Genomic DNA, 9,457 nt, shown 5'->3' on the forward strand with positions numbered 1-9,457 from the left:
GTGTCGGAGCCAGGTGTGGCTCCGAGGGCGTCCGGCCACGATTTGACGGGCTTGGCGCTGGGAGAGGCCAAAGTGCTGGGTCCAGCTTTGGCTCCGTGGGCGTCCGGCCGCGACTTGACGGGCACGGCGCCGGGAGAGGCTGGGGCCTGAGAGTTGAGTGTGGCTCCGGGTACATTAGACCGCGACTTGACGGGTCTGGACTCGGGCTTGGCTGGTGGACTGGCTGGAGGTCCCAGGTAGAGGGGGCCAGGTGGACACGGCTGGCCGCTGATAAAGGTGTCGGCGGAGAAGATTGGTTCTGGAGGGCTGGCAATCTCAGGAAACGTTGTTGGCAGGCTCTCCCTCGGCACCTTGGGCACTGGGGGCAACCCCATGGCTAGCAGGTTAGCTCCCTTGTGTGCGTTGAGCTCAGCGTCCACCCAGTGTGTGCCTTTCTCAACCACACGCGGCTGCTCAGGCAGGGGGCCTGGCAGGGGCCCCTCATAACTTAGCTCTCTCTCGGCTGTCTCCCGGTCAATGGGGACGCCACGGAGTGGGATAAACTCCCCACGCACCCACAAGCAAGGTGGTTGCATGTCGAAACAGAGCCTAGTTCCGAACTCCTTGAGAAAATACCCTCCTAGGTTCAGAGGGTGTGAGAGGTTCCGGACCACAGTCACGTGGTATAGATGGAGTATAAGAGTGTGTGAGACTGCCATATATAACTCTTTTAACTTTCCTATTACCTGGAGGGGTTGGCCTTCCTCATTAGCAGTCAGGATTTGGGTGTTGTCCGGAATCAACATGCGTTGCACGCCCATCGCGTGCATGAGGTGCTCAGAAATTACAGCAGACCCTGGTACACGGTTGCCAGAATCAATCATGGCATCAACCTGTACATGCTGGGCAGGGTCAGGGGTAGGAAACCTCACCCTGACATGGCAGGGGAAGTGGAGGTCCTGCCCTTGAGACAAGGGGGCCTCTCGTTCGGCTGGGGTTGGCAGAAACTTTGGTGGTGGCCGAACCGCAGCTATGGTGGTATCGCTTACCATGGTGGCTTAGACTGTAGCTTCGAATCACTAGAGCTTATTTATTATCACTGGGTCAACAATTTTATATTTATTTTTATCACTTGGTTGACATTTATACACACTTATGTGTTGTTATCACTAGGAGCTCTAGGTGTGATTCTGGAAGCACTGGCAGCAGGGAATGTCCGTCCTGCAAGGTTCAGAGGGGTGACGGCGGTAGGGAATGACCCGTCCTACAGCGCCGCTGGTTCGAATCCCGAAAATGGCGGCAGGGAATGGCCCGTCCTGCAGCGCCTCGGGTTCGAATCCTGGGAGGCAGCGGCAGGGAATGTCCCGTCCTGCCGTGCCTGTGGCTCAAAATCTGCTATCCGTCGCAGTGGTAGGGCTTACTTGTGTGCTGAAGCTTCGCAGCCACACATTGCCTTCTTAGGGAGACCAGCACCCAGCTGTCTGTCTCGTAGATTTGGCCTGGGTGTCCTGGGGCTTGTCCCAGCTACACTTGCCAATTTAGACTCAGTTCTGTAGCCGTCTGAGCTAAATTCTCCGATTGCCGTGGCTGCGCACCTAGCGCTACTCCTACACGACACGGAAAAAGCGTCTTAACTGGCGCTTTTAGCAGGCTAAATCTGCTTGCCGTAGGCCAGAGGCCCACATATTGCGTTCAAAATGATGGAAATTCGACCTAAAAAGGCCGTCTCACGGGTCAGTTGGCGGCTGATTGTCCCCTTACTTGCCAAAGGGTCCAATCAGAGGTAGAATAGGCTAGTTTCTGTAAGGCTCGATTGAAACACGCTGACACCAAGTTCTGGTAAGCCGAGCGTTCTCGGCCCACGGGGTAACGAGTTCGGATTCAACGAGCCCTAGCCTTTAATTATTCTACCAAACAAACAAGCAGGATTCAATCATACAGAAATTATATATTTAAACTGAATAATATTTACAAGTTATGTTTACTATATATATACAACAGATTATAACAATGGTTAGGTTTGAAGGGGGTGTGGGGCGCTAGGGCTTAGCTCCCGACGGTAGACAGGCTGTGGGGGCAGCGGTGGTAAAAGGGGAGGCAACGTCTCCCGGTTATATAAGCGCGTGAGGGACGCGTGATAGTTGCATGTTTGAGTCCCCTCCCCACATTTAGGCAGGTCAGTTTGACCGCTGGGTGCGGGGTCAACAGCGGTCATGAGATAGATGGTGATATAATAGGATTAGTGCAGGGGGTTTGTTATCATAAGTCACAGCGAAGCAACTCTGTAAACGGCCTGTCCGTCTGGGTGTCGTATTACCACAATATAACCCAAACTAAACATAGTTATTTGTAATGCATATATTCTACATTACAATTAATGCAAAGAAGTTTTTAGTAAATTGGTAGTCTTAGAAAAATTCAAACTTATATTGATTGAAGAAATTTAAGAAACTTTGGAAAACACCTTCTTTTCCGATGTTTTTTTTAGCCTCTTTTATAACACCTAGCTTATTAAATCTAGTTTATTATTAATTGACGTCAAATTGAATGAAAGAAAATTGAGCACTTTCCCAAAAGTTGCCAGTTTAGCACTGATAACCAACCCCCTTCTTATTTTTAAAAAAGTAAATTGAAAGTAAGATGGCTAGTTTTTTCTTACAGTCTATACCTGCGGTGCCTTAACCCTACGTGACTATAACCAAACCTAACCTGATTTTAAGTACTAAACCAACCCCTTATCCTTGAAAATATAAAAAGGGGGGGGGGTATCATTGCTCCACAGGGTACTTTGTGTGATAGCGCCGAAAATTCATCTTTCCAAATATATTGAATACAAATTTAAGATTAATTAAAATATTATAAAACACGACGAAGCAACACAAAAGATTTTATATCTTAGATAACATAAATGAATGTATTACCAAATATTAAATTAAAGTTTAAAATTTGTATTTTTAGGATTTTTCAAATAAATAGTTATGAGTAAAGCTACTAGGTATTAATTCTAAATGTCCGCATGTTTGTTTGCTCGTCAAAACATAATTATCTCGGCTGATGTATATATACAAGATAGCCGTTTAATTTTTTGCTATATTTTTCACTGAACTATAAGCATCTAATCTGTAGCACTTTTCAAATTATGGATACTTAAAGGAAAATATTTAAAATAAAAACCAGTTTTATGACTTTTATTTTAATATTCTTGGAAGATTTCTGTAAATGGATGCTATACATGATTTTTCAGTATGGCTTAGACCTGTTATATTTCATCGAATATTCATCGGTTTCGAAGCCAAACTGGAAAATTTCTTAGGCTCAGTGGCGTGCGAAGCACTTTGTCTAGGGGGGGCATTTTGAAGATTTTGTAAAATTTTGATTATATATACTAATTTTAAATAAGGGCGTTTTAAGGGGTGGGATTATTTGATTATGAGCCTTCTAGTCCTTATCCCTTCTTCCCCATCCCTTCCCCCATCCCTATTTCCCATTTATATCCCCCATCTCTTCTCCCCCATCCCTTCTCCCCAACCTGCAATGACCGAAGGGATGGGAGCTGGAAAGCATCTTCGAAAAAAAATACTGAAGATAATTTAACCTCCCCCCCCCCCCCACCACAAAACATTTTTTATGGGTGGAAGGAGATGTTATAAAATCTCAGCAGGAAGGATGAATAACCCCATTTTTAAAAAAATTGGGGGGGGGGAGATAAAAACACTCATTTTGGAAAAAATTTACCAAAAATTAACCTAATATGTAAAACTGATTTTAAATATTTCTTTATTGTATGACAACAAGGATGACAACATCTTTAAGTAGCAAAGCACAAAAAATCATTAATAAGAATACAGACAAGTAGATTTAAAGAGCATCTGTTGAAATAAATATATTTTTTAGGTAGAAAAAGTCACAAATCCTTTTTCCTGTATGTTGTGTGATGACAGTCAAAGTAAATTACATACTGGATGCTCGAAACAGCAAGAAATTTATTTTTTTTATATTATAATCCACAAAAAAATTTATCGTACCATAAAATCCAAAGATATAAAGAACTATGTAAAAAATAAAAAAAATTTCTTGTCCTCTCATCTACAGATATAAAAATCTCTTAGAAATATGGAAAACTTTGGGGTATAGTCTCTTTTGTGGCAACGCCTCTTAAGGGGCATTTCGTCGTATTTTCATAGTAGCTTTTAATAGGTTATTCTAGGTTAAGTTAGGTCAGTTGATTTCCCCGCAGGGTTAGGCAATTGGCCCCGCAGGAGCTATAAATAGGGAAAAAGCTACTGTGAAAATACGACGAAATGCACCTTAAGAGGCAATGTCACAAAAGGAACTACACCCGAAATTTAAAAGATACAAAAATAGACTAAAACGTCCTGAAAAGGAGTCTGACATCCATGAATTTTTAATAGCTAATTATACTCCATAATGATGGGAATGTTAACATTAAGTTTTAGCCTTCTTTCTTTAATTGCAGTTGAAAAAATCACATTTCCCCCTTAGCATTACGTACTGACAGCCATAGTGAATTATTGAGAAGCTAAAAAGTTATATCAACATATCCTACCCTCTTTAAATGGCACTTTAAAACTCTGTTAATTTTTCATTAAGTTGTGTTTCCAAGGATTTATAAGGGAGGTGCGTGAAGCGCACCTAAAAATATTTACTCCTCCTTTGAACTAAAATCAGTTAAAGACAACAAGAGTGGCATATTTTATCAAGTTAGGAATATAGAGTGTAGTTAGTTTTAAGGGTTTTTAATGAAAATTGCCATAAAAAACATGTCTTTTTTTAAGGGTATGTACACAAAAAAATGATAAACTTATCCTGAAAATAATATGACATCATATATAGTTATTCATTTAGACAGACATACAGTGTTGAGAAAAAGGCTTAGATAAATACCAACGCTGTTTCTTTTTCATATAAAATAACTTTTTATTAAATATTTGTTGTTTACAAATGTTCTTATAGAAAACAAAAACAAAATATACAATAAGATAAAAAGCAGAAACCATTTGGAAGTGCGCGAAGCGCAAATTTTTTTCTTCAAATATGCAGGGAGGGAGGGTTTTTTTTGCTATTTATTACACTAGTCCCCAATATTTCATATAAAATTTTCTTATTCGTTGGCTCAACAACTTTGGGGACTTTAATGGAATTTTGATTGGTTGGTTAATTAAGTCGAGTTTCCATACATTTCATCCACTAATTGTAATCTATATACGGGGTAATTTTGTGTATCATCATTGGGGATGTACAAAATTTCTTTGGTAAAAAGTTTATATTATACAAAATAAAATACTTCCTATTACCAGGTCTGTTATGTTCAGTGAAAAAAGATTATAACCTAATTTCTACACTAATTAAAAAATTTGGTAAGGTTAAATGAATAGTAACTGTCTGTTTGGCGCTTCGCGCCAAAATTTTTTTTGGAGTATTTCTTGATCTTTTTTTTTGAAACTGGGATAGTTTTGCTTTTTGTAGGGTAGGGGGCAAAAAGGGGCATTTTTGTTGACCAGGGGGGGGGGCAAAATGGGGCATTTTTCAACATTTAGGGGGGGGCAGGGGGGGCGGTGGCTAGGGGGGGGCGTTTTGGTCGCTAGGGGGGGGGGGGGCGATTGCCCCAAATGCCCCCTTCGGTTCGCACGCCACTGCTTAGGCTAGTCTACAGAAGTTAGGGTTTCTTAATTCTTACATATTCCTTTTCAATTCTGTAAGTTTAAGGAAACCTAAACTATTAGGTAAGCCCAGCAAATTCTTTAGGATTTCGCCCATGTTCATTGGTCTGCACTGGTCATCCTTGTTTTCTATTTTTATTTTAATGAATTTTTGTATTTAGATATTTCACTAAAATATTTGATCATGAATCTTTTCTGTTGTATAAGTTTTATTTTATTGCGTTCACTTATAAAACAAGGATGACAACCATAGGCGTCCAAGGGGGGGGGGGGTAATGGGCCATTTGGCACCCCCAAAATTTTGTGAACAATACCCCCCCCAAAAAAAAATTACCCCTACCTTGGGGGTGCCGTAGGCACCCTCAACGATTTTGGGGGGGGGTATTTACCCCCCCCAAACCATTTTTTTGGGGGGGGGGTAATTATCCCCCCCAAAATAAATGTTCTTTAAAAAAATTTTTTGGGGGGGGGTATTTACCCCCCCCAAATTGAATGTTTTAAAAAAAAATTTTACTGTCCAACCAGTTAAAACAGTTCTTAACCATGATAACAAAAAATTTAATAGTTTGATCATGTTTTATTTGCTTGGGCCTTTATAAGGGCTAAAACCATCCCGGGGATCTATGATGTAATTGTAAAGCACTGAAGATTCCATAAAATAGATACCTAACTAAATTAAATATTTCATTAAATAATGAAAAAGAATTTCTATAGGCGATTTCTTTTGGGAGGATGTCAGGGTGTCTCAAAACTAGTTATAAAACTTACCAGGACCTATAAGACGCTTCACTTTAAAGTAAAATCATATTGGTTCATTGGTTAGTGAGTTAATTATTGTATTTTTATGTTCTAAAGAATGAGATACTACTATATATTTGAACTAGCGGCTTCGCCCCTAGCCTCTAGGGGCTTTGCCCCAAGAGGTTTGATCAACTTAATTTTTCGTATTTTAGATTTAAAAAGAAAAAGTAAAAAAAAATTTTTTTTTTGGGGGGGGGTATTTTCATTTTTTTGGGGGGTTGGGGGTGTCCCACCCCCCAAGAAAATAGCTTAAAACCATCACAGGACCAGTAGGTATATTCCCTGAAGAGTAGAGCCCAATCGGTTCAGTGGTTACTGAGATCTTAAGCTTCAGACGGACAGACAGACGGACAGACGGACAGACGGACAGACAGACGGACAGACATCGTTCTACTTTGTATTATAGATAGTAGTGGCGCCCTTAGCATCTAAGAACTCGTGTTTTCTAAAGGGTAAAAAGGGAGGAGAAAAATAGCCTAAAACCACTCAAAGGATTGACCTATAATAGTGTGGAACCATCATGGGATCTATGTGAAGCTTTCCTAAAAAGGAGAACTCAGTATTAAAAGTAATGAAATCTGAAGCTATAGTCAAATAAACCTTACTTACTACTTTATGTTATAAGATAGTACTTATTAACTTAATAGATTAGGTAGGTGCTTTTTTTTACATAATTAAATTACCCCCCCCAAAAATTTTACCCCCGGGGTAAATTAGTTTGGGGGGGGTAATTACCCCCCCCCAACAGATTTGGGGGGAGTATTTACCCCCCCCCAACAGACTTTAGGGGGGGTAATTACCCCCCCCCAATTAAATTTTACCCCCGGGGTAAAAATTTTGGGGGGGGTAAAAAGAAATTTCGGCGCGCTTCGCGCGCCATTTTACCCCCCCCAAACACGAATTACCCCCCCCCCCCTAAAATTTTTTACCCCCCCCCCAAAAAAAAGCTTGGACGCCCCTGATGACAACATCCATAGAAGTGAAGAAGTCCAAAAATTATTTATTACACAAGTCCCGAAAGTTTTATAATAACATTTTCTTATTCGTTGACTTTTCTTGAATCCTGATTGGTTGGTTCATTACGTTGAGTGTCCAAACGATTCAACCACTAATTGTTATCTACATAAGAGGTAATTTTGTGTATCATCATTGGGAATATACAACATATCAGTTTATCGGCCTTGTCTTATCCCTTTAGATCCCTTGCTATTTTTTTACTTAAACAAAAGATTAGTCGATTTTCCTCATTTTGCAAATGGACCACAAACAAACTTCTTGAGAAAAAAAAGAATTTCTAGTGCTTAGGTTAGGTTAAGTAAAGGTTGGAAGAGCCTCGCAGGGATAGTGCAAAGGAAAATGAAGTTTGGTGGACTGACAAGTCTCGTATGTAGAAAAGATCTTATTAATTTTTATATTTTATGTTATACAATAATAATTTAATTGTAATTACTTCTAAGACAAACCAATTGAAACAAAATAAAACTAAAATATAAGTATTAGGTTTTTGAAAAGGATTTAATAATTAATAATTTTTATAATTATATAACTGTACATGATATTTCAGTATGGCTGAGAATCGGTTCTAATCCAGGGGATATTATTCGCCGTAAGCGTAAGTGGAATTTATACTGAAAATTATAATTTTGAAAATAAAAGAATATTTGGATCATTGAAATATAACGAAACATTGAATTTCGTCGTATTTTCACAGTAGCTTTTCTTCTATTTCTAGTCCCTGCGGTGCAATGATTAACATTTACCTAACCAAAAAATACTGTGAAAATACGACGTCAACCACCATGACTCGAATTTTTGTTGTTGTGGGAAGGTTGCGTGGTTTTAACTTTAATAGATTCTCCAAAATTCCTAATGTGAATATAAAAAGAGAACGCGGCATTAGCGCATTTACTCCGAAGTGGTTTCTAAGAAAATTCTTTAGATGTTATCACAAAGCTTTAAAACCTCATTGTTACACATATTATATTGTGATTATTTAATTTGTGCGTTTTTAGAAATAAAATCGAGAAAAAATAAATAAGCCGCCTTGTTTTTATTTCAATTTTGTTGAAGATTAAGAATAAGTTTTTCCAAATTATTTTCATTAGTAATGCTACTCTATAAATCACTCTTACGCTGTGGTGGAAATGTGATTTTCTCGGCTGTTGTTTAGGATAAATTGCTATTTTTTTCTAATTAACTACCTCCTAACCAAATTAAATTTAGACTGTTGATTAAATTATTGCTTCAAAAATACATTTCATTGTTGCCTAAAAAACTTGGACGCAAAGAAATTCTACAGAAATTCTAATGTTAATCTACAGGAGATGTAATTTTGTGTGTCATCATTGGGCCGGGATGTATTATCGACCATTGTCTTATCGCTAGTTATTGGGGATTTTAAAACTAAAACTCTAGAAAAAGAGTAAAAAAAAGTATTTTTATTGTAATAGGTAAAGTTAGGATTTTACAAATATGATAGGTATTATATATATTACTTCGTCTCTGGCCTCTAGAGGCTTTGCCCCAAGAGGTAATTTAAAAATAAAAGAATTAAGTACCTCTGGTGCTGTAACCAACTATTTTGAATTAACTGCCTAAAATAATGGAGGAAGGGGGTTTGGGTATCCCACCCCCCAAGAAAACAGCCTAAAACCAACACAAGACCAGTAGGTATATCCCCTGAAGATTAGAATCCAATCGGCTCAGTGGTTATTGAGATCTTAAGGGACGGACGGACAGACATCAAGCTACTTTGTATTATAGATTACAGTTAATGTTTAGTTTATCTTTTCATTGACACATTTTTAAAGATGTTTGTAAATGCCAAATCAGTCACTCAGTCTGTCTGTCTTTATGTTACGGAAGACATTAAAGAAAGCTAGGTACCCAGTCTAAATTGTGATTTTCAGGAAATTAACCCAATCTTTATATTTATTTTTTTAAAGTTTACCTACAAATAAGTACCTACCTACTAAGCAAAAATATAATCTTTAAAT

General features: G+C 38.8%; 1 non-coding gene across 1 annotated transcript; it reads left to right on the forward strand.

The window, feature by feature from the left end:
- The first annotated feature begins 6,031 nt into the window (after nucleotides 1–6,031).
- On the forward strand, nucleotides 6,032–6,170 carry LOC145329153 (small nucleolar RNA SNORA69). Its single transcript, XR_013882781.1, has one exon. It is a non-coding gene; the product is annotated as a small nucleolar RNA SNORA69 (small nucleolar RNA).
- The last annotated feature ends 3,287 nt before the right edge of the window (nucleotides 6,171–9,457 follow it).

This window comes from Acartia tonsa, chromosome 9 (assembly GCF_053477335.1).
Source record: "Acartia tonsa isolate MP-2025a chromosome 9, ASM5347733v1, whole genome shotgun sequence".
Taxonomy (NCBI): Eukaryota; Metazoa; Arthropoda; class Copepoda; order Calanoida; family Acartiidae; genus Acartia; species Acartia tonsa.